This window comes from Dermochelys coriacea, chromosome 11 (assembly GCF_009764565.3).
Source record: "Dermochelys coriacea isolate rDerCor1 chromosome 11, rDerCor1.pri.v4, whole genome shotgun sequence".
NCBI lineage: Eukaryota > Metazoa > Chordata > Testudines > Dermochelyidae > Dermochelys > Dermochelys coriacea.
In genome coordinates this window covers 44,265,091-44,292,637 of record NC_050078.2, presented here as the reverse complement: position 1 = coordinate 44,292,637, position 27,547 = coordinate 44,265,091, and the positions used below count along the sequence as shown (strand labels likewise).

General features: G+C 40.9%; 1 long non-coding RNA gene across 1 annotated transcript; it reads left to right on the top strand.

The window, feature by feature from the left end:
* Positions 1 to 27,501, top strand: LOC122458135. The gene is made up of 3 exons (XR_006278016.1): positions 1 to 287; positions 3,019 to 3,105; positions 24,954 to 27,501. It is a non-coding gene; the product is annotated as an uncharacterized LOC122458135 (long non-coding RNA).
* Positions 27,502 to 27,547: the final 46 nt, after the last annotated feature.

Genomic DNA, 27,547 nt, shown 5'->3' with positions numbered 1-27,547 from the left:
GGCGTTTTCTTACAAATAACAAAGAAAATGGAGCGAAGAAAACAATGCTGCGGAGTTGAGCTGCCCCAGGCTTTCTCCCGGGGAAGGGAGAGAAGGGGCTGGCTCCTTTGGCCGCCTTGTCCATGCCTTTCTCCTGCGACTGTCCGTCCTGCAGCCCCGGGGGGACGAGATGTCCCCGACCCCTGTTTCCGATGGGGGGAGGCATCAGCCTTGGGCGCTGCGCTTTCCACTTGCTGTCCTGACACTGCAGCGTCAATGCCCCCAGGGGCCAGGCCGCGTGGACCCATGTAAGTTGACTCTTTTGCTTGCATTTGATGCCCTCTCGGCAGTGCCCTGCCACACACTAGGGGCAGGGGTGGCTCGGCTGGTGTTTGTAAGAGCGGACGGGGGGCTCACGGAAATAACCCAGCCGCTCAGGGAAATCCACCCACTGCCCCTCTCCCACACGCGGCAGGTGCAACGCGAGCCACCACCTCCCCACGCCCCGGCCCAGGGAGCGGCCCCGCGGGCGGTGCTGCCAGCAGGCGCAGGGCTGCAGCGGCTGGGGCTTGAGGGCCCTCCCAGACCTGCCAGAGCTTAAGGCCCCTGAGGCTGGGCGGAGCTGCGGGATGCGCGGCGCTGCAGGCCTAAGGCTGCCTGAACCCGGCCGGCTGCGGCTGCCCCCAGGCCTCCGAATGGCCCCGCAGCATCAGTTCCGGCCCCGGCCCCACGTCGCTCACAAAGGACCCTTCGGAAACCCGCAAACAACGTCTCCCGCCCACCCGAGCCCTGTGCCATGGCACCAGCAACCCCTGCCCTGGGCCACGTGGGAAAAGGTCTGCGGAGCCCCTCCGAACGGACCTTGCCGTTCAGGGGTCCCCGAAACCGCCTCGGGGGGGCCTTCTGAGTGCAGATTGCAGATGCCCCGCTGCCCCGGAGAAGCGGGGAAACAATCTGTTGCATATTGGTTGATTCAGGAGACAACACTACTCTGCTGAGCGGGATTGAAGCAAACAGGAAGTAACTGGGCAGGCAGTGCCAGGGTGTCAAGCCATCACTCTCAGGATTTCCGTCGCTTTTTTGGCTGCACTGCGATTTACCTGAATGTTGCCAGCAGGGAAGGAAACATGTTCCAGTCACATGTAGACACCCCCCAGCGTGCTGGCAAAGCTGCCCAAAAGAGAGGGAATTTTATACTGATTCATGGACAGGACGTTTTTTAAAAGTTTCGTTTTCTTTCACATGAAAAGGATAGTTGGCTTTCAGCTGGAAAGGCTGAAGGCCAAGCAGAGCAAGATACCGTATAAGCCTGTTTTGTCTTTGTGCTGAATACATGCTGAACGTGTGTTGAATGCATGCTGTAAAGCTAAACCAGAAGTGCAGCTATACATAGCTGTTTTGTGGAAATATTTGTAGGCAAACCAAAAAAAAAAAAAAGTTTTAAGATACATATTCTACACACACAGGTAACCAAGGCCTTTGCTCTTATTAAGCAAACTCCACATAAAGTTCTTTTTAGGAGTGATTTGAGCAATTGTGTAAGCAATTAGTATTTTAGCAACAGAGGATAGAGTTTTAAATAAAAACAAACAGATGTGTATGCTATTATTTTGAGCCATAGGAAACAGGAGCTAATGAATGAGCTGTAGGCACAGTCTTACAATACTGCTTGCTTTACACTGAATGCTATAAACTGTTAGGTTCCAAAATATGTATTTTAGCTTGTATGTGATATTGGCTAGAACCATGTGCATATGTAGAACCTACAAGCATAAAATATTCACTACTATGTTTGAAGGCTATGGCAGTAGTTTAAAAAATCCTTATTTTTGTCCCTTTTGGAATTAGAAATATGAGGATATTATTGTGTGATCAATATTTAGTTATATTAACAAATTACAGAAAATGCATTTTTATGCAATGTATTTGATCAATAACAAAAGTCTTCACACTTGATCTGACATTTTATTTTTGAAATATCTAATATTAATCTAATATTAATACCTAATTGGCAACACTCACAGAATATTATACAGAACACGTTTTGGGAGATAATTCTGCGTTTTTTAAAAGGAAGGTTAAGAAAATTCCCACATCATATAGTCTCTTAATTTAAGAAATCTTTGATCAGATATATCTTCTGCATAAAATGCATATTTTAAATATGAAATCAAAACATTAGTTATTTTTATATACTACTTAGGGGCATTTTTAAAATTCTGTCACAAAATATTTAAGGACTATAAAAATATTTGCAGTGCAGCAGAAAAATAGTATAGTCAAGGCTTTGAATTTAATATATGACTAAAAAGTTACTGAAGCATTATAGAATGTATATATATGTGAATAATGTGTACGTATACAGTATGTGTGTAACTCCGAGAGAGTTTTTAAATGAAATGAAGAGGTGTTAGAATTTGTATTACTGGAAGAATCAGCATGATCATTAAAATGTTGGAGCATTTACCTTATTGCTCTGATTTTTTGAACACCCTTAAAAAAACTGCTTTGGATTTTGACATGAAGATGTATACATAATTGTTCCTTTTAAATATATATTTTAAAACATCTCATTATATCAACTAACATAATAGTTGTGGTTATTTTGCTTTGCATTCTTTCTAAGGACCTGATTCTGCCCAAATATATATGCAATTAAAACCTCAGTCATGCAAGTAATCCCATTTACTTCAGTGGGACTGCTGATCTGATGGGTTACTGGATCAGGGTTTAAATTATTTGAAAAACACTTTCTTTAGACTCGGCATTGTATTTATACTGGGAATTTTGAACATGTAGCTTTGTGGGTGCAAAGGATTTTCCAAACTGGCTTCATGGGATGTAACATTGGAAAACTACCAAAGATATGCAAATGGAATCTTAAAACAGGAATTGTACATTTAAATGAACCTAATAAAAACACAAATGACCCAGGGCCTGATCTTGAGAGGTGATGAGTATCTGCAACTCCTATTTAAAATTCTTTCAGTTCAATCCTGTTAGTTTTAAAACACGAATAATTTTTTATTTGTTTTATAGCATGCCAAAGTGTGCAAGGCACTTCACATGAGACTTCGTCCCTGCCTGAGACAGTTTACAATCTGAATTTCAGACATGACACAAGAAGTGAGGAAGACAAACATAATAAGAGGAGTGGACAATGGTCACAATAGGCAGTTATGGATCAAATCCTACGCTCAGAAACTAAGAGTTGCTTCTTTTGCTGGGTTTCTTTAGATACTTAAAGAATTTTAAACAACACACTACCCTAAACTGTCCCAGCTCTCTGATTTAGGGTTGCCAGGTGCACAGTTTTCAACCAACCACCTGGTCGTAAAGGGACTCTCTCCCCAGCCCTCCCCAGGTGAAAATGAGAGAGTGAGTGAGGGTGGGGGAGTGTGAGCGATAGAGGGAGGGGGGATGGAGTGAGCAGGGTGGGGCCTTGGAGAATGGGCGGGGCAAGGGTTTTTGGTTTTGTTCAGTCAGAAAGTTGGCAACCCTACTTACACATACCTAAATCTTTCTGAATTAACCATTGGCTTCAAATCTTTTCAAAACGCTGTATTACAGAAACAGATAATGGGTGAAATATTGGCCCCACTGAAATCAATGGCAAAACTCCATTGACTTCAGTGGGGCTGGGATTTCACTCATTCTGTACTAATACTTTACATCAAACATATGAAAGAAATTTTAAATTGTCTTTAAAAGAACTGAAATTAGCTGTTTTAAAAATTATTCTAATTGGTTGCTAACTATTTTTCTTCTGGTAATAACACAGGTAACATATAAGTGTAAGTTCATGTATGTGACCTGTTCTTATAACATTTTAATTTCCTGTAACTAGCTAGTAACTATAAACTAACACTTTAGCTCAAAATCTACTACAGTTCGTTTATATAATATATGTAAAGTTTGTAGATAAGAATAAAAGGTCTGATCTAAACTAAATCAATGGGAGTAGGGACATTCAAGATGCTCATTCCATCCACAATTCATTCCCATCTTCAAATGTGCAATACATTAATGTAAGAGATGGGTTAAGCAGGAAGAGGCAGTATTAAATTTGAATTTCTTGCTTTTGTGTAATTGAATCATGCCTTTAGTGTTATTTAAATGTTTTTTTCTAATTTTAATTTCCCTTGATTTATAGCAGCAATATAATAATAATACTTATATAGTACTTTTCACCTGATATAAACAAATCAGAAAAAAAACAGTATTGCTTTAAAAAAATGTCAGTTCCCCTACAGCTACCCATTATAGACACTTCTTCACTGACATTTTTTCTGATCCATCAGACTGGGATGGAACAATCCTTTGTATGTATTACATTTTCAACATTTGGATGGAATTTTGAGCCATATACATCCTGTCCACAGAATGCATTCTCCTTAAATCCAGTCTGAACAAATGTTTCACACCACAGTGTTTGTGTAAATTTTAAACTGTAAAGCTACATTTTCTTCTCTGGGATTCTGCAATGTGTTCACACTGGGCTAAATCCATTTTTTTGATATTCATGTGCTAATCACATTCAAGGCAACAAGATTTGAACGGGTAGCTACACGGGCAGAACTGAGAACAGTATGTGTGCAATACATTAGGGACAGCAATCCATGTTGGAAAGGGTTATAAAAATTAGCTGCTGAATGCTCTATAAAAAAATAGCTTTTTGAACTGAGTGAACTTGTCTGTAACTCATCAAATTGATTTGAGCCCTTCTCTTTCTCTGCATGAAGGGAAAATGGCTTGCAATCATTCATTTACTTTTTTAAAGTATTTAAACTGCCCCCAAATAAATTCTTTTTTATTCACAGTTCTTCTGTAATAAAAAACAACTAAACAGGTTTACATTAAATTTGGGATGGCCTGGGGGATCAGGGGGAGGGGAATTTCATTCAGGCATAGCACTTGTATATCAAACTTCAGCTTGATGTGATTTTAAATGGCTAAGCTATATACCCCTCAAAAATGTGTGTTTATAATTAATCAAAAAGAAAAGGAGTACTTGTGGCACCTTAGAGACTAACAAATTTATTAGAGCATAAGCTTTCGTGAGCTACAGCTCACTTCATCGGATGCATTGGTGTTTTTTTTCCACCAAATGCATCCGATGAAGTGAGCTGTAGCTCACGAAAGCTTATGCTCTAATAAATTTGTTAGTCTCTAAGGTGCCACAAGTACTCCTTTTCTTTTTGCGAATACAGACTAACACGGCTGCTACTCTGAAACCTATAATTAATCAGTGGACCTCTCCTTAACTACAATAGCCTTCTTAGTAGCATTTTAATATATACCAGGTACAGTCCATTAAGCTGGAACAAATATAATCCTGAAAAGACAAGCTTTACATTTTCCTGATCGTGGGTAATTTTCCACATTTCTAAGCTACCATTTTGAAAGCATTTTCTTATTTCCTGAGTTTGAAGTACAACATAGTATCTTTGTTGCCTGATTGCTTAGCTTTCCAAAGTTCCTTGAAGTTTGTGGCCCATAAGTCTTGGAGCCTTCAATATAGCCTTAGCTACCGGATAGTTTCTGAGATAACATTTTATGAAATTATCTGCAGCTGTGTGCTTCTCATGTGCAAGTTACTGCTTGCAGATGTCAAACTCATAGCGCTGTTAGTACTGTATGTCTCGGTCACAGAGCCTAAAATGAAGGCCGGGAGCCAGATACTCACCTGGGTGCAACTGCAAAGAAGAAAGTGGCTTTCATAATGAAAAACTATATATCAAAATTCCTGGCTTCTCAAGGCAGTAGTAGGAGTGTGCCTTAAGAGCCTGATTCTGCTCACACTGAAGTCAATGCGGATTTTACCAGTGACTTTAACATAAGCAAGACAACGGGTCCTAAGCATTTTATCTAGATTCCAAAGCATAACCAGAGTCCAATGTATTCTAACACTTTAGCCAAGATTTTCTGCATAGTCTAGCCATTGCTGCAAAACTGTGTGGCAGAATTAAAGTTTAGATTAAACAGTTACGGGCATGTTGACGTCAATGGAGCTGCACCAATTTACACTAGCAAATAATTTGACCGTATATTTCTAGCCCTTAGAGTTGCAAAAACAGCCTTCCACATATGAACCCAATGCAAACTAATAAGTCTGCAGAATAGCTCTGAGAAATGTGAATTGCACCTATTAATTTCAATGATGTGTTAATTTAGACACCTAATAATGACAAGTTAAAGAAATGGTTACATTGTTAATTATTAAACTGCTAATATTTCAGCAGAAGCATTCAGCTAACATGCATTGGATGCAGCAGCCGATATACATAGGGGCTCCAGTTCAGGTAGCAGTAGCATTTATACAGTGCATGCAAGGGATTGGCTCCTTGACTGAGAATCTGATTACCCAACTCACTCCAGGACAAGAACAAGTGACAATCTAGCTCCCCTGTTATCTTATTCCTGTAACCTTTGCCCTTCCTCCTTATTGTTTATTACCTTTGCATTGTGACCTGTGCTGAACTAGAAAATATTTGCCATACCCCTTTAACCAAGATGGGTTAAGGTATCAGCAAAAGATACATAGATGGACTTTGTTCCTTATTCTCTCCTGGCTTACATCAACATCAGAACAGATCACCATAAGAAGACTTATACTAGTATAGAAACAGGACAGTTCACAGGAAAGTACTACATGGAATGTGTGGGCATGTCCGCCATACTTTGAATTTGATCAGTTTTGGCTTCTTTGCCTTATAACTGGTGCTATGCCTGAGCCACGCAATTCCGATTCAGATGTGGCTCCCAGATCCCCCTTTGGTCCAAATCTTCTCTAATGACACCTTTTACATCAGTGGTTCCTCACTCTTCCAGACTGCTGTACCCCTTTCAAGAATCTGACTTGTCTTGTGTACCCCAAGTTTTCACCTCACTTAACAACTACTTGCTTACAAAATCAGACATAAAATTCCAAGAGTGTCCCAGCACACTATTACTGAAAAATTGCTTACTTTCTCATTTTCACCATATAATTATAAAATAAAAGATTGGAATATAAATATTGTACTTATATTTCAGTGTGATATTTGAGTCTGTTTTTCACTTGTGAGCCATGTCTGAAGCCCAAGCCCCAGGCAGTGGGGCTGAAGCATGTAACTTAGCTTCACGGGGCTCCCTATGGCATGTGGCCCTGGGCAGTTGCCCTGCTTGCCACCCTTAATGCCAGCCCTACACTTACAATCGCCCTAAACCCATCTCATGATCCCCCCGGGGAGCTGCAAACCCCAGGTTGAGAAACACTGATCTAGATGAGTTGAGCATCCCCAGTAATATATCTCTGTGTACCCCCAAAGGGTACATGTACCCCTGGTTGAGAACCACTGTTTTAAATTATGTCAGTGTAGATTCTTGACTGAGAATCTGATCACACAACTGACTTTATTTTTGCTTAACTTTAATATTGGCACAATAAGTGGAAGGAGCATCAGAACTGAGGAAAAGAAATAGGGATTTCCCCCTACTACAGTCAAACAAAACAAGCCTCCTGTGTGAGGGTATACACCATCCCAAGAAGCTAGGTAGAGGAGCACATCAGGTTCATAGGATTTTTCGCCCTCCCTTCGGTCTGGGCTGTAATGTTTCCCCTTCTCATATTGTCAGCCCTACAGCCTGGCGAACAAAGAGTCTCAGAAGAGACTCTGTATCAAACTGCAAGTAGGATGTCAAAAAGAATCCAATTCTCATAATTTATGAGAGCATCACTTTCAAAAGGCTTCCAGTGCCTCTATCAGCCTGAGGTCATGCTCAAACTCAGGTTCCTAAATGGTACTGGCCAAGCCACTGACCAGACCAGTTTCACCATTTGGTCTCTTTATACGTTCACATTATTGCCCATTAAATTGTCTTGATCACCTCAATGCTCACATATCTGAATTATAAGCAAACTTGATTGGATTTTTAAAGCAACGTGAATCAGTGCCCCTTTGATTATATACTTTCACCCAATTTATTGTGTGAATAAGACGCCATCCAATCTTTGCTCACTCTTGTTTAGTGCATGCATGATGTGAAAGCCAAAGCCACAGGAGTAGGATGAACAGCTGAAATATCTCTAATGACAGCACTTTGAAATTGTATAGCTGCTATTTCTTTTCTATGGTTTCCAAACAACAACAACAAAAAAAGTAATGTCTGTTTTAAGAGCATCAGTCGGGCTCTTTTCATTGAATAATAGTTGTCTGTGTAATTTCTTTTTTTTCTTCTGATAATTTAAAATGAAGAGGAAGAAAGCAAGGAATTTTCATGAAGGTTATAAAATGTGTTTTAGTCACCTGGGAGATCAAATCAGCTATATGATATTTACCAGGTCCACATGTATGTAGGCATTTTAAAAGATACAGTGTCACCCAGTTAAATATGTATATTCATGGTCATATTACATGTAATTTGGTAGATTGTAGGTTCAGCAGTAACAATGACATTTTGCACTTGCATCTCAGATTCTACAAGTGCATTACAAATTTTAATTTATTCTCAGAACACCCTACTAGGCAAGTATTAACCCCATGTAAGAGATAGGGGGTTTAGTGAGGCACAGAGAAGTTCAGGGTTAGGTTGTACCTGTTCAGCCCAAAAGAAGCTCTCTTGGCATGGTGGGGGAGTGAATACTGCTGTACCCCATGAAGCAGTTCAGTTTACTTGCCTGGCTAGCTCTTCCAGCTGGTGTGAGAGAGGGGTGGAGCCAGGGCTCTGCCTACTACTTCACCTTTGAGCCTATAAGGGCTGGGGAGAATTTAGCTCCACTGTCAGTGGTTTGCGCAAATAATGGCCGAGCTGATAAAATACCCCAAGTTCCAATTCCCAGCCCCCTGCTTTAAACCCTATTCACAATAGTCCCTCCTAAAGTAATAAAAATGAATGGTGCTATTGAGATGACCATCGCCATTAACACATGCCATGGCCACTTGAATCTGAGCTCTGCTCATGGTAATGTGGATTGCCACAAGACCCTGTGATGATCACAGATTTAACCCAAGTCTCTACCATATTTTAATATATACATTTTATTGTACAGTTTGTTAGATGTGTGAATTATTCCAAGACAATATGTCCTAATGACTAATGGCCAGATTCTGCTACCCTTACGTTGAGTAAGTAGTACTTTACTCTGCAAGTACTCCTATTGATTTCAATAGGCGTAATCCTAGATTAGGTTGAGCAAGGTGTGAGTAAGAGTAGCAGAGTCTTAAACCCCAGCCCTGCACTCCACTAGCTCCTGTGTGCTGCTGCCCCATTGAATTAACTGCGGTGCTACATAAGCATAGGTTCTGTGTGGGTGGATCTGATTGTAGGATTGGAGGCAATATCAATACACATTTACTTATTTTAGCTGAAATATTCAGATAGCCATTAACACTGAAAACATGTTGAGGCTGTATAATTGCTGTTTCTGAATTCCCATTTTCTAGATGTACAATACTATTTATACTTGTTATCATTCAGTGTCAGTTAGAAAACTGGAAAACATGGGAATTCTTGTAAGAAAAGTTAATAGCATGGTATACATGAAAACTGCATTTTGGACCCAAAAGTCTCATCTATTGTAAAGTATTCTTTTCCCCACTCCCAAATAATCGAAAAAGAAAGCTACCTAAAAGCACAGTTCACATTAAAAAAAGCCATAATTTTAAAATGCAAAATGGTTTAATATTTTAGTAATAATATAACCAGCCAGAAAACTTTTTCTATTTCAATTTTGTGCTTTTATGTAACTTTACTATTCCACATCAGTTTAATGTCAAAGTCTATTAAAAACATATATTCCCATTTGAGATTAGAACCAAACATACTGTGATCCAGAATTAATTTTTATGGCTAAGGTATAATCCCCTGAAATAAAGTCTGACAATGGAAATGTTGACACACCTTTAAATGTAGCATGATGATTGTCATCACTATCATGTTGAAACCAAAACACAAATAAACTTAAGATAATTTCTACATAGTTTAAGTAGCAGTGGAACTGCCATAACTTTTATGTATGACTACATTACAATCTTTAGATAAATTGCTTGATGGAAATTAGCAGTGTAGGGCCAATTCATTTTTGTCTATCTTAAAAAGGGCTCAGAAAAACATCATTCCTCATCAAATGATCACTGAAAAGACAGCTTACTGTAATACATGGAGATAAAGAATGGGCTCAGGAGAAGAATGTGCTGTCTTATCAGGATGGACTTAATTGTCCCTAACAGCCAATGTAAAGCTGCATAAAGATTATATTAATTGATTTAATTGTTAATTAAGCTGATTTTAACTTTGTTAGACCAAAAAATGCTGAAAAATATACAAACACCCATTTTATGAGGCAGTCATCATGCTGAGGAAGCCTACAGTGTCTATTGTGCATGTTTCTGTAGTGTATATGGTTTGCTGCAGTAGGTCTACCACCACTGATCATATTTCATGACAAATTCTCCACTTTACCGCATAGGGGTTTTTCACTGTAGAGCCACATAAACTAGTTGAATTTCATGATGAATTCTCTGGTCTCCACATTCCACCACCAGCAGTATGGCGGAGACCTGTCAATCCCTTATACCTTCCTCCCATGCCTTTTCCACGTCCTATTTCATCTAATACAAGAAAGGCTGTTCCGCTATAGAGTCCCCACACAGATTTTGTAAATAGAGTACTGTACAAAAAACCTACTATTGACATGTACTCTGTGTATATATCACTAACAAGGAGGGAAGCAGAGAAAGCTGCACTGGTGGAAGTGTCCTTGTTGCTTGGGTGGTGGTCTAGAGACAGGGTTTGGAGACAGCTTTAACTGTTCTCTGGCTACTGATGTTAGTTAGTAGTGTGATGATTGGGCAAGGTCCTGCTTCCACTGCTGATTTCTCTCTCCCCTCCCCCATAAATTCCTATAAATGATGGTATTCATTTCCCAGCTTGTGATGTTATCTGTTTTATGTAAATGTTCTCTGTATGTGTAAGAGTTAGATGCTACCGTACCGTGACCTGCAGATTCTTGTAACATTTCTGAATATCGGAAATTGACTTCAGTGGGGCTGCAGAAGGATAGCCAATGGGTGAAATTTGATCCTTTTTGTGATTGGTAGCAATTGTGATAGCAATTATTTCAGCAGGTGACATACACATACTGGACCTTACACCTAAATCAAACACACAGGACTTGATTTTGCTACTGTGTTATTCCAGTTTTACAAGGAGGTAGATCCATTAATGTCAACGGAGTTACACCAGTGTCAAAATGGATTAGTGCAGTAGTGGATCCGGGCCATCATTGCTACAAACAAAACAACTTTTTTTTTCTAACAGAAAATCTTAGAAGTTCAGGAAGAGGGATGTAGTTCAACAATAGAAGGGAGTATCTCCTTGTCCGCTCTCAAAAATTGTTCGGTCATTCAGGATAGACTCCCATGTTCCGTACAAACATCTGGTCCAAGCTTTCAGCGCATAACATCATTCATCACTATTTGACATGCTACCACTGCTGCCCTCATTCCATCAACACGCCACAGAACATCTTTCCTTCTCTCAACACCTTACATTTCATCTGGTCATAGGCATCATTCAGGTAGTCTAACAACAAAATGCCACCATTCATGGGTTCTAACAACATAATCACTAATTATACAGCAAGTTCTCATTTAGAATATCGAAGTGAGCTGTAGCTCACGAAAGCTTATGTTCTAATAAATTTGTTAGTCTCTAAGGTGCCACAAGTACTCCTTTTCTTTTTGCGAATACAGACTAACACAGCTGCTACTCTGAAACCTGTCATATCCCCCGTTGTCACTTGTGGGGGTGAGTGAGTAAATTCTGAGACTGGGGTATGATCTGCTCCAATGACATGATCTGCTCCAAAACAAAAGTATTCCTAATTAGTAAACAACACATTCAACTCATATAATACTTTTCATTCAAGGATCTCAAAAGTGCTTTACAAACATTAATCCTGCCAACACAACTATTAGGTGAGTATTATTACTGAATTTACAGATTGGTAAACTGAGATATGCAAAAGGTAAGTGACTTCTCTGGGGGCGTGTCTGCACAAACACTTAGTTTGTGGCAAGCTGGGGGGTAAGTCTACCCCCACATCAGCCAGCCTTGCACTAAGTGTCTCTGATCTAACCCACTTTGAAATTGGAGTAGTTTAAGGAGTACTCTGGACATTTTTCTACACATCAGCAGGGTCCAAATGGTGTGTAGCAGATTAGATTTACATCCTGCTTGCCACAAACTAAGTGTTTGTGGAGACAAAGCCTGAAGGTCATGTGCAAATCAGTAGCAGAACCCTGGAGTCCTGACTTTTTATTAGACCATAATGCCTTCCAAAAATGCTGAAATGTTTGTTTACCATAATTCTCATAGTTCTCAGCCCCTCTACTCAGCTTCAAATATAAAAATATTAAAAGTCTTCTTTTGATAATCAGTAATAAATATGTGGAAGTCAGAATAAATAATTATTCTGGAGACTAATGAAAAGGAAAAATATTGATTATTTATTGATCTTGAAGGAAACTGCTTGGGAGACATTACATTTCTGGGGGATCTGGTCTTGTTTGTGTAGTGCAATCTGAGGACACAGGGATTCTTGTAATTTGTCTGTACAAATACCATTATGTTCATTTCATTGTTACGATGCAGTTGATGCTAATTCTCCTTGCACAGAACACCATTTTTCTGCTAATAGAGTTGAATTACAGATGTGACCACTTCATGCTGAAACACTGAAAGTCTAGTGGGTCAGTCTACTTCAAGTGTCTTATAGTTGTCTGGGACTGGACCACACAGATTCAAGTTGTGCTAGTGTGTCCTTAGAGGAAAGCATTTCCTTCTCTACAAAATGAATGCTTGCCCAGTTAGACCTTGCTGTAGTCAGCACATTTGGGGAGTATGTGTAGCCTATCCAATTGATAAGTTCTGCTCAGCAGAGCTGGTCTGAGCTCTAATTTTCAATGTTTTGTCACTACACAGTGTGTAATGTTATCCTGCCATCTGATATGCATGATGGATCTCAAAAGGGACAGGTGAAGTTTGTCTTTGGCTTGACAGCAGTAGTACATCTGGATCCACAGTCAGAGAAAATAGCTAAGATCACTCTGCTTGATAGACTTTGAATTGGGCAGGTAACCTGATAGTATGGAGATCCCACACATACTGTTTAAGTCTTCTAAAAGAGAAGCCAACCTCTCTGATGCAAATGTACAGGTTCTAACCCATGGAAGCAGTTCTCAGTGGTTAGAGGGTGAAATCGGCTATGAAATCCAGCTCAGTAGGGCTGATGCAGATGGATGTTATGGGACATTGTTTATCTGGTACGGATTGGTACTTTCACTTCTATTTTCAATAGAAGTTCTCCTGCTGAAAATCTGCCTAGTGTCATTTGAAGATGTTTTGGAGTATATGCTTCAATTGCACAGTCATCTCATCAAATGAGGGCTTGTTGTGAATGAGATTGGAAAGGAAAGATAGTCAAGCCGGGAATTTGGGATACTTTGGTTCAATTCCCTGCTTGGCCATAGACTTCCTGTGTGAAGTCAGTTCCCCATCTGTAAAATGGGGATGATAGCATTTCCCTACCTCACAGGGGCACTGGGAAGATCAATATATTAAAGACGGTGAGGTGGTCAGATGCTATGGTGCCAGCACCACATAAGTATCTTAAATAAAGAGTTCTTTATTGATATAAGAACAGGAGTACTTGTGGCACCTTAGAGACTAACAAATTTATTTGAGCATAAGCTTTCATGGGCTACAGCCCACTTCATCAGATGTGTGCAGTGGAAAATACAGTAGTATGATTTTATATACTCAGAGAATATGAAACAATGGGTGTTACCATGCACACTATAACGAGAGTGATCAGTTAAGGTGAACTATTACCAGCAGGAGAGGAAAAAAAAACAAAAACAAAAAACAAAAAAACCTTTTGTAGTGATGTGTCATTACACAAAGTAAAACTATTTTCCCATGTTTATTTTTCTCCCCTACTGTTCCTCACATGTTCTTGTCAAAGGCTGGAAATGGCCCATCTTGATTATCACTACAAAAGGTGTTTTTTTTTCTCTCCTGCTGGTAATAGCTCACCTTAACTGATCACTCTTGTTATAGTGTGCATGGTAACACCCATTGTTTCATGTTCTCTGTGTATATAAAATCGTCCTACTGTATTTTCCACTACATGCATCATGTAGTGTAGCTCACGAAAGCTTATGCTCAAATAAATGTGTTAGTCTCTAAGGTGCCACAAGTACTCCTGTTCTTTTTGGGGATACAAACTAACTACTCTGAAACCTGTTTATTGATATAGTTTGTGATGTGCAATTTGATCAGACTCAAGAGATTGGCAGGTTTGCAAAACCTGATGCATGTCTACAATATATTAACCTCCTTTACTACATCTTGATCCTAACCTGTTCTCCTCCTATACCTCCCTCCTTAGTTAAAGTCATCTTCTCCCAGTGCCTCTCAAAGCCTGGCTTCAAACCCTCTGTCCAGTCTAGCACCTCCAGCAGTCTGAGATTTCTCCCCCTGCATGTTCCACTGCTAATTAAGATTCACATTTTCCAAAACTGAACATCCTACCTTTCCTCCTAAATCTTTTCCAACACCTCTCATCTGTTTCCACTGACAGCTCAACTCTCTGATCCATCTCTTAGGCTCACAATTCTGGAGTCATTTTCAGTTATTTTCTCTCCTTTGCCAATATCTGCTCTGCCGACATCCACTCTATTGCTAGGTCCTGTTGCCTCTCTCTCTCTCCTTTAATACATCTGCTCTCATCATCTCCTTTTGTTGAATGCCTTTCACGAGCCAAGCTGTAAAACTGACTCCGTTCTTTGTGATCTTTTTCCTCACACAGCTCTGTATGCATATACCCACTTACTGCCCTGGTCTTCCATGCGTCTTCCCTCTCATGGTCCCTCCTTAAAATGCACTGCTTCCAAAAGGCCGGTGTTGATTTTTCATGCACAGAGAGTGAAATATATATCTTTTCAGTTAGATCATTTATACTAATGTAAACAACAAGGGAGATAGCTGTATTATTTTGTATGATTATATGTGCCTCAGTTTACCTTCTTGATATTTTTCATGGAGTAAAATCAAAGAGGCTGCTAGTGGGGAGTAAGCAGGAAACAAACCAATGACAGACAGAAGCTATTTCCAGAGAGAATATCAGGGGCCCTGGAGAGAAACAGTGATTGAGCTAGTATTTGAAAATCCCCACCTGCCTGTCACCAGCAGGGTGACTGGTCTGTGTTTCCCAGACAAGAGTCTATGATCAAATGAACACTAAGCAGTTAAAACTTCTGGCTCAGAGGAAAAAGAAGAAAGGCAGAAATGGTCACCTGCTTCCTGCGCAGATAGACTGGATTAGGCAAAGGATACAGCAGGGCTGTGGAACTAAGGCAGAGGCTCTGGAGGATGTGCCTAAAATAACTGGGCTTGCTTAAGCTTTGAGAGTTGAGGAGCAGCAAGCAAGCCCTGGCTGTGCAGGCCTGTTGTGGGTTTCGTCCTTTCCCCCCTCCTGGTTGTGTACCGTTGGGCACATGAACAGTATGTGTGTTTGGAAGGAGCTGGTCTAAGTCATCTTAAACAGTGTCAGGTCACAGGCATCCAAAGGGGAGTGTTGTAACAAGGTGGCCTTCCCCTTTAAGGGCCAGCAGGCCTGAGACCAGTCAGCCCTGCCTTGTTATACCTGTGCTGGGTGTTGGACTTAAGAGGAGGAAAAGCCAGCAGTGGAGGGCTGATTGGGAAGGAGAGCAGACAGACTGCTCCTAGCCCTACCTGGGTGAAAGAAGCCTGGGTGAGAGTCAGGAGCCGTCTGAGGACTGTGGTTGGTCAGTGTCCTTTGTAGGAGGATGAGCACAGGACCAGCTGGATGGGTTGGCTAGAGTTCAGATATCTGTTGAAGCAGGCTGTTGCAGCTGAGGCTCCCCTGTAAGGAAGGGGGCTGGATGCTGAGCTTGGCTGAAGCATCCTTTGTTTGGTTGTCCTTTGTCCAAATGACTCTATTACCCTGGAAAGGGTAGAACTCTAAAGTGGCTTGGCTGGAGGGCCAAATCATATCTGTGGCTAGATTAGGCCAAAAATCATGGTGGGAAAGCTGTGGCAGCCCTTGCTGCATGGGAGTGCTTCAGGCCAGGGAGTCTTGTAATAAGTGTCTTGCAGGAATTGCAGTTGGGCCTCTCGTGATAACATGGTGGAAGCAGGAGGGCTGCTAGCCTGGAACTCTAATCGTGGCAGAGCCCTGGGATTCCACCCAGAGAGAGGTGAAGGTAGCAAAACCTATCACCTGAGGGTGCACTCATGAAGGACTGCAAGTGAGTGTACGGCACCGCTTGCATTGTAACCATGGCAGGACAGGGGAATAAGGGGTTTTGTAACATGTTGATCCAGTCTAAAGTGGGGTGAACTATGGTGTTCCACTGGAAAGAGAGTAAGTCAAGGCCTGTCACTTGGAAAGAACATCCCTGGGAGAGACCAGAGGTACAGCTCATCCCTTAGCCATTCCACTACATAGTAAGGAAAACATGTAAGAAAGAACAAATATATATCATCGCCATGAAAGGGAAATTTCAGAATTACAATGGCATCTCTTTTCAATGAAACAGCTATGTACATCACAGCCTATAAAGCCTACCAGAGAAAAGGCCTATCTATATCCTCTGTTGCTGGTGGAGATGAATTAATTAACAGAAGATTGAACATCAAACACTAAACAACACTTTGGTAAAAAAAAAAGAATTGCGGCACTAACAAATTAGCTCTTAACTTCCCAATCCAATCACATTGCTTTGTTCCCTTCCACACACCCACCCTTTTTTTGTCCATTTTCTGTTTAAATATCAGCTCTTCATGGCAGGGATCTTGTCATACCTGTTCGAAAAGCACCTGGTATGCTGTTAGAGCTATACAAGCAGTGGTGCTGGGGGTACTGCCATACCCCCATGGCTTGAAGTAGTAAAAACAAACACTAAATATGTGGCTTCCATCATCAGCACCCCCACTATAAAAATGGTTCCAGCACCTCTGCATACAAATAGTGATTAATCAGAGTAATAATAATAATAAGCTATATGCCACTTACTCAGCCCCACCCCACTGTAAACTGCTCTAGCTAGTGCTATTATTCACTCACTTTCACAAATACCAAACTTTAGGGGGAAAATATTTGGTAAAGATCTATGTTCCTTTCTGTATGTATTACATTGTATCTGACATGCACCAATAATTATATCACTGTGACCCATCTAAGCTGTTGCTGCACCTTGACACAGTCATTGAGACACATGTGCTTTGAAATGTAGATGCTTCCAAGACATTTCATGCTTGTCAGGTTGGCAACAGATTTGTGCTGGTGATGAGATTAGTCTGAGTCACAAAGCATTAGAAGCTCAGGGGCTATTTCTGTTTACCTTGCCAATACATTTGTGACCAGCTGTTCTATACAAGGAGATGATGATAAAGCAAATACACAAATTGAAACTGTCCATAATAATCATGGCACCAATCCACCATGTGATTGGTCCCATTCAAAGCCTAAATCTTCTCTCTCTTTAGCAAAGCTTTTGATATGGTCTCCCACAGTATTCTTCCCAGCAATTTAAAGAAGTATGGGCTGAATGAATGGACTATAAGGTGAATAGAAAGTTGGCTAGATTGTCGGGCGCAATGGGTACCCATGTCTAGTTGGCAGCTGGTATCAAGTGGAGTGCTCCAAAGGTTGGTCCTCGGCCGGTTTTGTTCAATATCTTCATTAATGATCTGGAGGATGGTGTGGATTGCACCCTCAGCAAGTTTGCAGATGACACTAAACTGGGAGGAGAGGTAGATACGCTGGACGGTAGCGATAGGATACAGAGGACCCTAGACAAATTAGAGGATTGGACCAAAAGAAATCTGATGAGGTTCAACAAGGACAAGTGCGGAGTCCTGCACGTAGGATGGAAGAATCCCATGCACCGCTACAGACTAGGGACCGAATGGCTAGGCAGCAGTTCTGCAGAAAAGGACCTAGGGGTTACAGTGGACGAGAAGCTGGATATGAGTCAACAGTGTGCCGTTGGTTGCCAAGAAGGCCAATGGCATTTTGGGATGTGTAAGTAGGGGCATTGCCAGCAGATCGAGGGACGTGATCATTTCCCTCTATTCGACATTGGTGAGGCCTCATCTGAAGTACTGTGTCCAGTTTTGGGCCCCACACTACAAGAAGGATGAGGAAAAATTGGAAAACGTCCAGCGGAGGGCAACAAAAATGATTAGGGGACTGGAACACATGACTTATGAGGAGAGGCTGAGGGAACTGGGATTGTTTAGTCTGCGGAAGAGAAGAATGAGGGGGGATTTGATAGCTGCTTTCAACTACCTGAAAGGGGGTTCCAAAGAAGATGGATCTAGACTGTTCTCTAGATGACAGAACAAGGAGTACTGGTATCAAGTTGCAGTGGGGGAGGTTTAGGTTGGATATTAGGAAAAACTTTTTCACTAGGAGGGTGGTGAAACACTGGAATACATTACCTAGGGAGATGGTGGAATCTCCTTCCTTAGAAGTTTTTAAGGTCAGGCTTGACAAAGCCCTGGCTGGGATGATTTAGTTGGGGATTGGTCCTGCTTTGAGCAGGGGGTTGGACTAGATGACCTCCTGAGGTCCCTTCCAATCCTGATATTCTATGATTCTACACTAAGTTTACTGTAGCAGTGTGAGACCTACTCAAATTTCCTCAGGCTGAGTAGAAGTATTTCTCTGGATATTGCAACCATATCTCCTCAGTGATAGGGTGTCTACCCCACACAAGACATGAAGGGATTAAAGTGGAAGATGGGCCAATTAATTCCCTAGGCTGCAGGGAGCCAGGAGGAGGAGCCAGTGAGCAGGGATTAATTAGACACAAGGTTCAGCTGGACAGGTACAGGAGGGGCCTGTATAAAGTCCAGGAGCTGAGAGCAGAATGGGGGCTACAGAGGAAGCAGTCTTTTGTTGGGAAAAGGGAGGTGTTTGGGGTAGAGATAGGTAGCCCACAGTCCCTCCCTGAGAGGAGAAGTTTGGGCTGGCAAACCCAGAGAAGTGGGAAGAGCCAGAAAGGTAGGAAAGGTTCAGGGTTAAAGCACCAAAGTAGGCTAATGCAAGCCTTGGCTGCTGATTGGAGGGCCCCTGAACTGAAATCAGAGTAGAGGGTGGGCCTAGATATCTCTACCAGCCACTGGAGATGTGGTATAGATCAGGCAAAGGATAGTGGACTGCCTGGGATGACTTGTTCTGGAAAGACTTTCACACACCCACACACACCCCAGGCAGGGGAACCATGTAGTGACCTGGCTGAAGGGCTGAGTCACGAAGAGGAGGCTGTGGTTCATGGAGTGGGGCACAGCATGAGAGAAGATGATGAGTGGAGAGACTGCCAGAGGGGGGGCCCTGGACCAGGGAGGAGCTGATTTCCCCAGAGCTGCTAGGAAGAGACACCCTAGCGGTGAGTGAATGCCATCACTTTCTCCAGTAATGCCCATGTGGCTTCAAACTAGATGTTGGCTGGTAGCTCATGCAGCACTTTGCTTTCCTTGTTATCACTCCTCCATGTGTTCACTCTTTAATATCTCTGTGTGCCTGTTTTTCTAGGTTTTAATTTCATCTTCCTGTGCTTAATGTCTTCTGGTCTTCAAGCATGGAAGGGGGCACTCAATCCATAGTAGCACCTAGTTATAATCTCCTACCTCAGCACCCTTTGAAATTCCAAAGCTTGATTATCAAACTGTTTTCTGTATGTTTTTCTGTGTAGTGTTATCATCATGATCATCACTGTCAATATTTATGAAGTGCTCCTCACTATAATTTCTAGGTACACATCGCAAGATTTAGATCTCATAGTACACAGAAGAGAGTGCATATGCCTGTAGCAAATGTAGGTGAACCTTGAAGGGAAACCTAGTCAGTAGTCAGACTACAAACCCTGCAGTTATTACAACAGCTGGATAAAGAGGTGTGGCTTTGCCTCACCATAAATATGGCCAGTTTTTGAATCAAACATTTCTGGAAGGTGTGAATTCCAGAAGTAAGGGCCCATTGTGTAGAACATCCACTAGTGCTGCTTCTTATGAGCTTTGTCTTTGGGTCTGACAGCTGAAGTATTTCTGCTGAATATAAATGGCATAATGGGTCATGGAGGAAGAGAGATATTCTCTGAGATAAGTGGATAGGACTTCATGCATACAGAACAACGCCTTGAATCTCCCCTGGAGATTAAGTGTGAGTTAGTACAATATCAAAGCAGAGATGTAATGTGCTGCCAACAATCTGTCCTACTTAGGACACAGGCAGACACTTTCAATTGAAGCCTTCAGGTGGCTTTGAAGTTGAGTTTTGGATAGATCTCATTACTTAAACCTTGAGATATGTAGAGGCATACATGGCTATAGTGAGGTCCATTGAGAGAAAGGGCAGAATATCTTGGCTGGTCATTGATGATAAAAGGCTGTTCTGGATAATGCTGCCCTCTGGAAGTCCAGGATCAGAGAGGAGTCTAGTCAGACCCAAGAATGAAAAAGGAGAGCAATTCTATAGTTATCTTGGAAATGTTCCTTCTCATGTTTTGTTCTTGTTAGTCAGAGAAAGCATGCTCTGTGTGACTTGGTGTGCTAAAAAAGCAACTCACTGCAAAATGTGCCTCAGATTTCTATGCACAAGCCAGAGCCTCCAGCCCTACTTGGTATGCTTCCGTGCAAATATCATTCTAGAGGAAAGATCTGGGGGAAAAAAAAATCTGCAATCTCCAAAAATTACGGGGCATGGCCTAAGAAAATGTAAGAGGAGCTGCAGAATGCTGTACGAAGTATGCTACTGTGGGAGAGTAACTTAGATTAGTAAAAATAAAAAAGGATAGCCAAGGAAGGTTGTGTTGAGTCCCATTAACTTTCTGTCATGGCAAAAAAAAATGTTTATGTATATCTCTCAGCAGAGAGGTGACATCTTCTGATGGTGGGTGGCCTGCATCTCAGTCTGTAAGAGAATCTGAAAGGGTTGCTGCACATTTCTGTATGTCAGGCCTCTCTACTACATATGTTGCCATATGCCAAGTAGTGCCGTTTTCTGCATTTTCATAATACAGCATTTACAGTTTTTAATCTCTTTAGTTTTTAATCATGACGACTGTCACTTTCAATCACCATTTTTTCTCTCATTTTTGTATGACATAACACATATGAATTTCCTTTGTAACTTTCTGAGGACCTTAGCCCTTCCTGTCCCTTTTTAGTAGAAAGGGGTAAATATGGCCCCAAACACTCCCTGTGAAATGGTAAGTGACAGTTTCATTTTTGGCAGGAGACTTTCAGCTTGTGACAGCTCCATTGCTAATTGTACAAGCACCTTTCAATAGATTCAAAGTCTGTTGTTTCAGAGTACCAGCCGTGTTATTCTGTATCCACAAAAAGAAAAGGAGTACTTGTGGCACCTTAAAGACTAACAAATTTATTTGAGCATAAGTTTTCGTGAGCTACAGCTCACTTCATTGGATGCATTCCAAAGTCTGTTGTGTGAGCAAAGGGGTTTCCATGGGCTTGCAGAGAAGTGGGATCAGGCAGAAGAGCTGTCGCTTCCCCCTTTCCATATATCTTGAGCAATTTGCACAAAGATTTCATTTTTCCCCCCCTCTCCCACCTACACAGTGGAAGAGACCCTTTGGCCCTTGATCATGGATATATTATTAAACGGATGTACGTTGTTCCCTGGAAACCAGGCACTGTTTTTTGTCTGTCTTATAACGAGTAAAGGAAAGTTGTGCCCCAGTGAGGCTATGAAAAGGTTCAAGAAATTTTAGGCTCACCCTAACCTTTTGCATATTAATGCTTTTTGCTCCTTACAAGAGGCCTCATATTACGTGAAACAGTCTCGTAAATAAACCAATACAAAAACAAACACACAAAAACCATGCTATTAGAGACGGGCTTTGCCCACTCCTCATTCCCCCAAGGCCTTAAGACTTCCCAAACTTTGTCTCATCCAGATCTGAACTTTGTGGGTTAGCCTACGCCTACCCGTTATTGGTCTGAACCAATTAAACATTTAAATTTAATGACGGAGTTTATTTTTGTGACATTTCAGCTTTTAGTGACATTAAAATGGATCAACTCAAAATTTAGCATCTGAATGAAAAAAAATTCATGAGTTTGAAGGTAAATATTAAATTCTTCCCAAACTGCCATATCAGGGAAATGGTGACAGACTGGTATTTTCAAAAGAGCTCAGTATCAATAGGAACATAGTTGGAGCCATACTGAGCACTCTCGAAAAATCTATCCATATTGAACATTATTATGTAGAAAATGAAGAAGCTCCCACCTTTCAGCTACATCCTAGGCTTGCTGTGTCTCTGGTAGGAGGGTGAAGACTTCCCTGTTCTGAGCCTCAACCTCAGTGATGTATTTCCTAATCAAGTCAGCAGCTCTCAGGATCAGAACCTCTGAGGATCCTCACTGGCTGATTCTCAGAGCTCCATGGACAGATGTCCAAGTAGGTGCTTTGGTCAGAGGACAAATCGCCTCAGGAGAAGCTTCCCCCAAAAATGAATTTTTAAGGGAAATATGGAAGAAATAAAATTAGCTCCAGAATAAAGATATGGAAAAAGTCAACATTTCAATACCTTGGCAGCACTGACCACCCTATGTCCCACAAAAAAATCAAGTTGCAGACATAATGAGCTGTGTTCTTTCAAAAGCTTAGCCAGCACTATTACACACAGTTGAGGCTTATCATCTCTAGGTTGTAGGATTTTTGATCTATGATGTAGCATAAATACAGTTACAGATACTTTACTTACCTGTATTTATCACTCTGAAAAGATCATATCTATTAATCACAGATAAGAGCATTGCCTATTCTGCCCCTTACAATTAGAGTGCTCTGCCAGCAGAACTGAAGTAAATGCCAAGATCAAGAAAATGTAAGATCGCTATACAGTCTCATTTCAGAAAACCTTGCATATGCTGTAACCAGAGTCTTGTATGGATTCTTTTTGAGTTTGCTGCCGTTAAAAGTGAATCCGAACATCCCTGAATTGTGGCTCAAGTTTGGCTCAAGATCCAAACATTGGGGATTGGGCCTGTCTCTAGTAGTCTTCCAAAAGTATTACAGTAGGTATGCGTGTTTGTCCTTGGGACTCCAGCAGAGATGAGCTACGGGGCTGTACTGGAGAGAACTTTTAAAAAACATATGTATAAAAGCCAATGTTTTCAGATTTAGGCATCTAAGATTAAGCATCTGAATAAGTAACCCCATTTTCAAAGATGATGAGTGCCCACAACTCCTGTTTATCTCTAAGCAAATTCCAAGCACGCCAAAATCTTGGAGAGTTCAAAATCTGGATCCAATTTTGCAGCTTGAGCTCATTTTTAATTAAGAGTCTGTACAAAGAAGTTTGTAAAATATTTAGTTTGAAAAAGGCTGATTATTTTTTACTACTAAATTTAAGGGCTGTTCATATACAAGAGGTCAGACTTGGTGCTCTAATGGTCTCTTTTGGCCCTAAACTATGAATTAAACTCTAGGTATCTACAAAGGGTCTACAACATGAAAGCACACAATGTAACTGTTAGTGCACAATAGCAGTGTCCACACTTAGTGCATGGCAGACTAGTGCGCTGTACAGTCACATCCTGGCTTGCCACACACTAAGTTTCCTTGTAGACAAGCCCTAGCTTGTGTGTGTGTATGTATATGTATAATACACCTGAGAACTAACAAGATGTCTATCTTACCATTCAATTGCATTGCTTTTGTTGTTTCTCTTCTCCCCTTTATTTGAATACTGTATGCTCTTAAGGGCTGGGGTCTAGTATTCACACACGTGTGTAAAACATCTAGCACACTATGGAGAAATGTAAGCAGTTTGGTGCAGGGAACATCTTTTTATTCTGTTTGTATAGCACCTAGCACAATGGGGTCCTGATCTATGATGGGGGCTCGTAAATGCAATAAAATAATAGCACATTGATGCTATACAGATAAATTAGTAATAAGTAGTAGATCGGCCAGGTACCTGAGCACTAAGAGGGTTTGTTGTAAGAACACCTGAGCCAGACAGCACAATTTGAGAGAAGGTGTTTAATTTTTCTGTGTTTGAAGAGAAACAAAGTTTACATTAGGTAGCTGTATTTTTCCTATATTTATTTTTAAATCAGCTGGGTTTTGACAGAAAACATTCTCATTTTTCTGTCCCTATACATAGTCTTAATTAATAAAGGTTCCTATGCAGCGAGGTTTATAGTTCTAGTGCTAACAGCAAAGTCCAAGTTTGTAGCATGAGGCAGATCTGTATATTACAGCAGTATGATAGGAACCAACAATAAGATTAGTCACTTTTATTTGAATAAGGTACCTACTGAATTTCTGTCAATATCACTAAGAGTTCTTCAGGAAAGCATTACCCTTAGATGCACTGGTCTACCCATTTTAAGAGTTAAAAGCCCAATAACAGGCTCCTGATCCCACTGAAGCCAATAAATGAAATATATTTCTGGCCTAAATCCACTATTAAGTTACAATAGGAATGCATTTAGTTTATTGACTCTCAGTGTGAACACTGCATGATTGGGGATCTCTGGGTTATGGGGGACTTGTGAGCTAAAGGAAGGGTGGGTGACAGGGCAGCCACTTCATACATGTGAAATTCTAACTGGAGTTAGTGCTGCTCAGAAAGGGGAAATGTACGAGCATAGATGGAGAGGCAATGGCAGCATGGATTCTCAGTGAGTCAATCTACTGTTAGGGAAGGAAGGCAATGGGAAAATGGAGCAGCAGTGAGCACCTGAACCCCCTAGAACTGTGGGGTTTTTCCCACTGGTTTTAGGGCATTCACATCACTTGCCCCTCTCTGGATCTGCACATACCTCCTTTAGCAAAGGGATGATGTGTTGAGACTTCTGCATGGTTTACAACTGCTTGCAGTTTTCTGAGGTTCTATTCTGACTCTGAAACATTTTCATTACAGGAGGAGAAAATTACTGTTTTCGGAAGGGGAGTTGCCCCTTATCCAATGAAAAGGAAATCTTTGAGGACAAAATGTTCAGAGCTACTGGAAGGAATTCTTAAATCCATCTGACCAAAGAAGTGCATGGTTTCTGATATTCTTATGCTTTGTCAACTGGATTTTTCACAACTGATGAAATTGCATTTTCTTTCTGATGTGTCTGAAAATGGATCCACAACCTACACCTGATGATCACTCTTGTTAAATCTTCATGAGCATGATCATTTAAACCAGATAAGAATGGCTATACTGAGTGAGCACAATGGTACATCTAGCCAATCTGTCTTCTGGCAATGGCCAATACCAGATACTTTAGAGGGAATGAACAGAACAGGGCAGTTTAGTGAATGATTCATCCCCTGTAATACAGTCCCAGCTTCTGGAAGTCAGAGGTTTGGGACACCCAGAGCACAGGGTCCTTAACCATCTTGGTCTATTGATGGACGTATTCTCCATGAAATCTAATTTTTTTTAACCCAGTTATACTTTGGCCTTTACAACGTTCCCAGGTTGACTGTGCGTTGTGTGAAGAAGTACTTCCATATTTATGTTTTAAACCTGCTGCCTGTTCATTTTATTGGGTGGCCCCTGGTTTGTATGTTTTATGAATGAGTAAATATCACTTCCTTATTCACTTTCTTCACATCATTCATGATTTTATAGACCTCTTTCACAACATATACACCCCACCCCCAGTTGTCAATCTCTCCTGATATGGAAGCCATTCCATTCTCCTAATCATTTTTGTTGCCCTTCTCTGTACTTTCCAGTTCTAATATCACTTTACAAATCTGGCAACCAGAACTGCAGGCACTATTCAAGGTGTTGGCATACCATAGCTTTATATAGTGGCATATTTTCTGTCTTATTATCGATCCCTTTCCTAATGGGTCCTAACATTGTGCTAGCTTTTTTGACTGCTGCTGTACACTGAGCAGACATTTTCAGAGAAACATAGGACTAAGCATGAATGTATAACCACCAGATTTGTTTTAACAAGGTAACCAATTACATTCTGGCTAGGACCTTGTAGACCAGACCTCACTCACATTTGAAGTCAATAAGAATTTTGCCATTTGACTGCACTGGGAGCAGGCACTATAAGGAACTATCCCACAACAGCAGAATCATTGCATTATTTTACTTATGGAAACATTAACTGTACATTTTACCATTGCTAAATTGTATTATTTTAGATATAGTATAGTTGATCAAATAATATATCATCCCATCAGCAACAGATCATGGCTGAGAGTGAAGGCTCATAGTGCTCCTTAAGCTTAAGTGATTCCTAATAATTAGAGAAGATTCATAAGTTATATATGATGTTACAACTCATTTTCATTTTGGGTGACATAATAGGTGGTATTTCAAATTATCAAGCCTTTTTCTCTCCCTGCAAAACTTCTCTTTATAACACATTTAGAACAAAATACAAGATGGATATTAATTGAGATTCTAAATAGCACTTACAAACATTGGACCCTTTAAAAGTGCTCAGTAAATCAGTTTGATTTAGAAACATTTACTTTGGAATAAATGACACATATGGTCAATTGGTTTCCAAACAATCCAGCGCCTTGGAAAGAGAGAGAGCGAGCACATTAGATCTGAGAAATGCATTCGGGATTTTCAAGATTAGTAAACAGTCACTTGAAAAAACAAATACATGACAATTTGGGGGCGGTTGCAGAATGTGGGTTGAAGTCTACTGATAGTTTCTGGGACTTGATGCTTAGGAGATCGGTAATAGGATACAGTGCATTTCAGCTCCAGGTCATTGGGTTGAATCCATGCCATCTCAATAGAGACAGAAACTCATTACAATGATGTCTGTTCAGTGGCCTATGGGAAATGAATTGTCAATGCCAATGCAGTTCCTAAATGATGGGAGTTTACAAGACAATTGCCCCCCTTGTTAGCAGTCTCAGTAGAGAAGCCAAGGACTAAATATGGTTGTGGCAAACCAAGGCTTAAGCATGTTCCTTGGGCAGAGTGAGGAAGCTTATTCTGCTACTGTCTGAACCACAAAGCAAAGATTTAGGACCCCTGTGCTGTCACTAAAATCAGTTTAAATAAACATTCTCCAGATACATCAGTTTTATTATTGGAAATAAGATATTAAAATGGCATGTACAATTGTAGCATTTCTAACATTGCAGTATGGTGGTTAATGTTATTTTGTACTGAACTCGGAATGTTTTAGAAATCTGTACTAATTCTACATGAGTCTGGAGATCAATTCAACCAAGTTTGTGATATTTTTGTCTCAGCTTTTACTTTCAGTGAGAGAGCTGTTTTCCTCTACTCTGTCATTGCAGTTGTGTAAAATCTGTAATTCTACTGCCTCTAATTACATACAGCCCAGAGAAATGTCCACTTTCAGATTGAGGCATGCAGATGGGAATGTAGGATAAGATTTTTAGAATTTTCAAGTGAGACGGAAGGAAGGCTTAAGTTCTGGATAGAATTCATCCAAAAATGTAGGTTGTGTAGTCTTCTGTATTCCCAGCACACACACAAAAAGCTAAACATGTAAATTAAAGCTACACAAG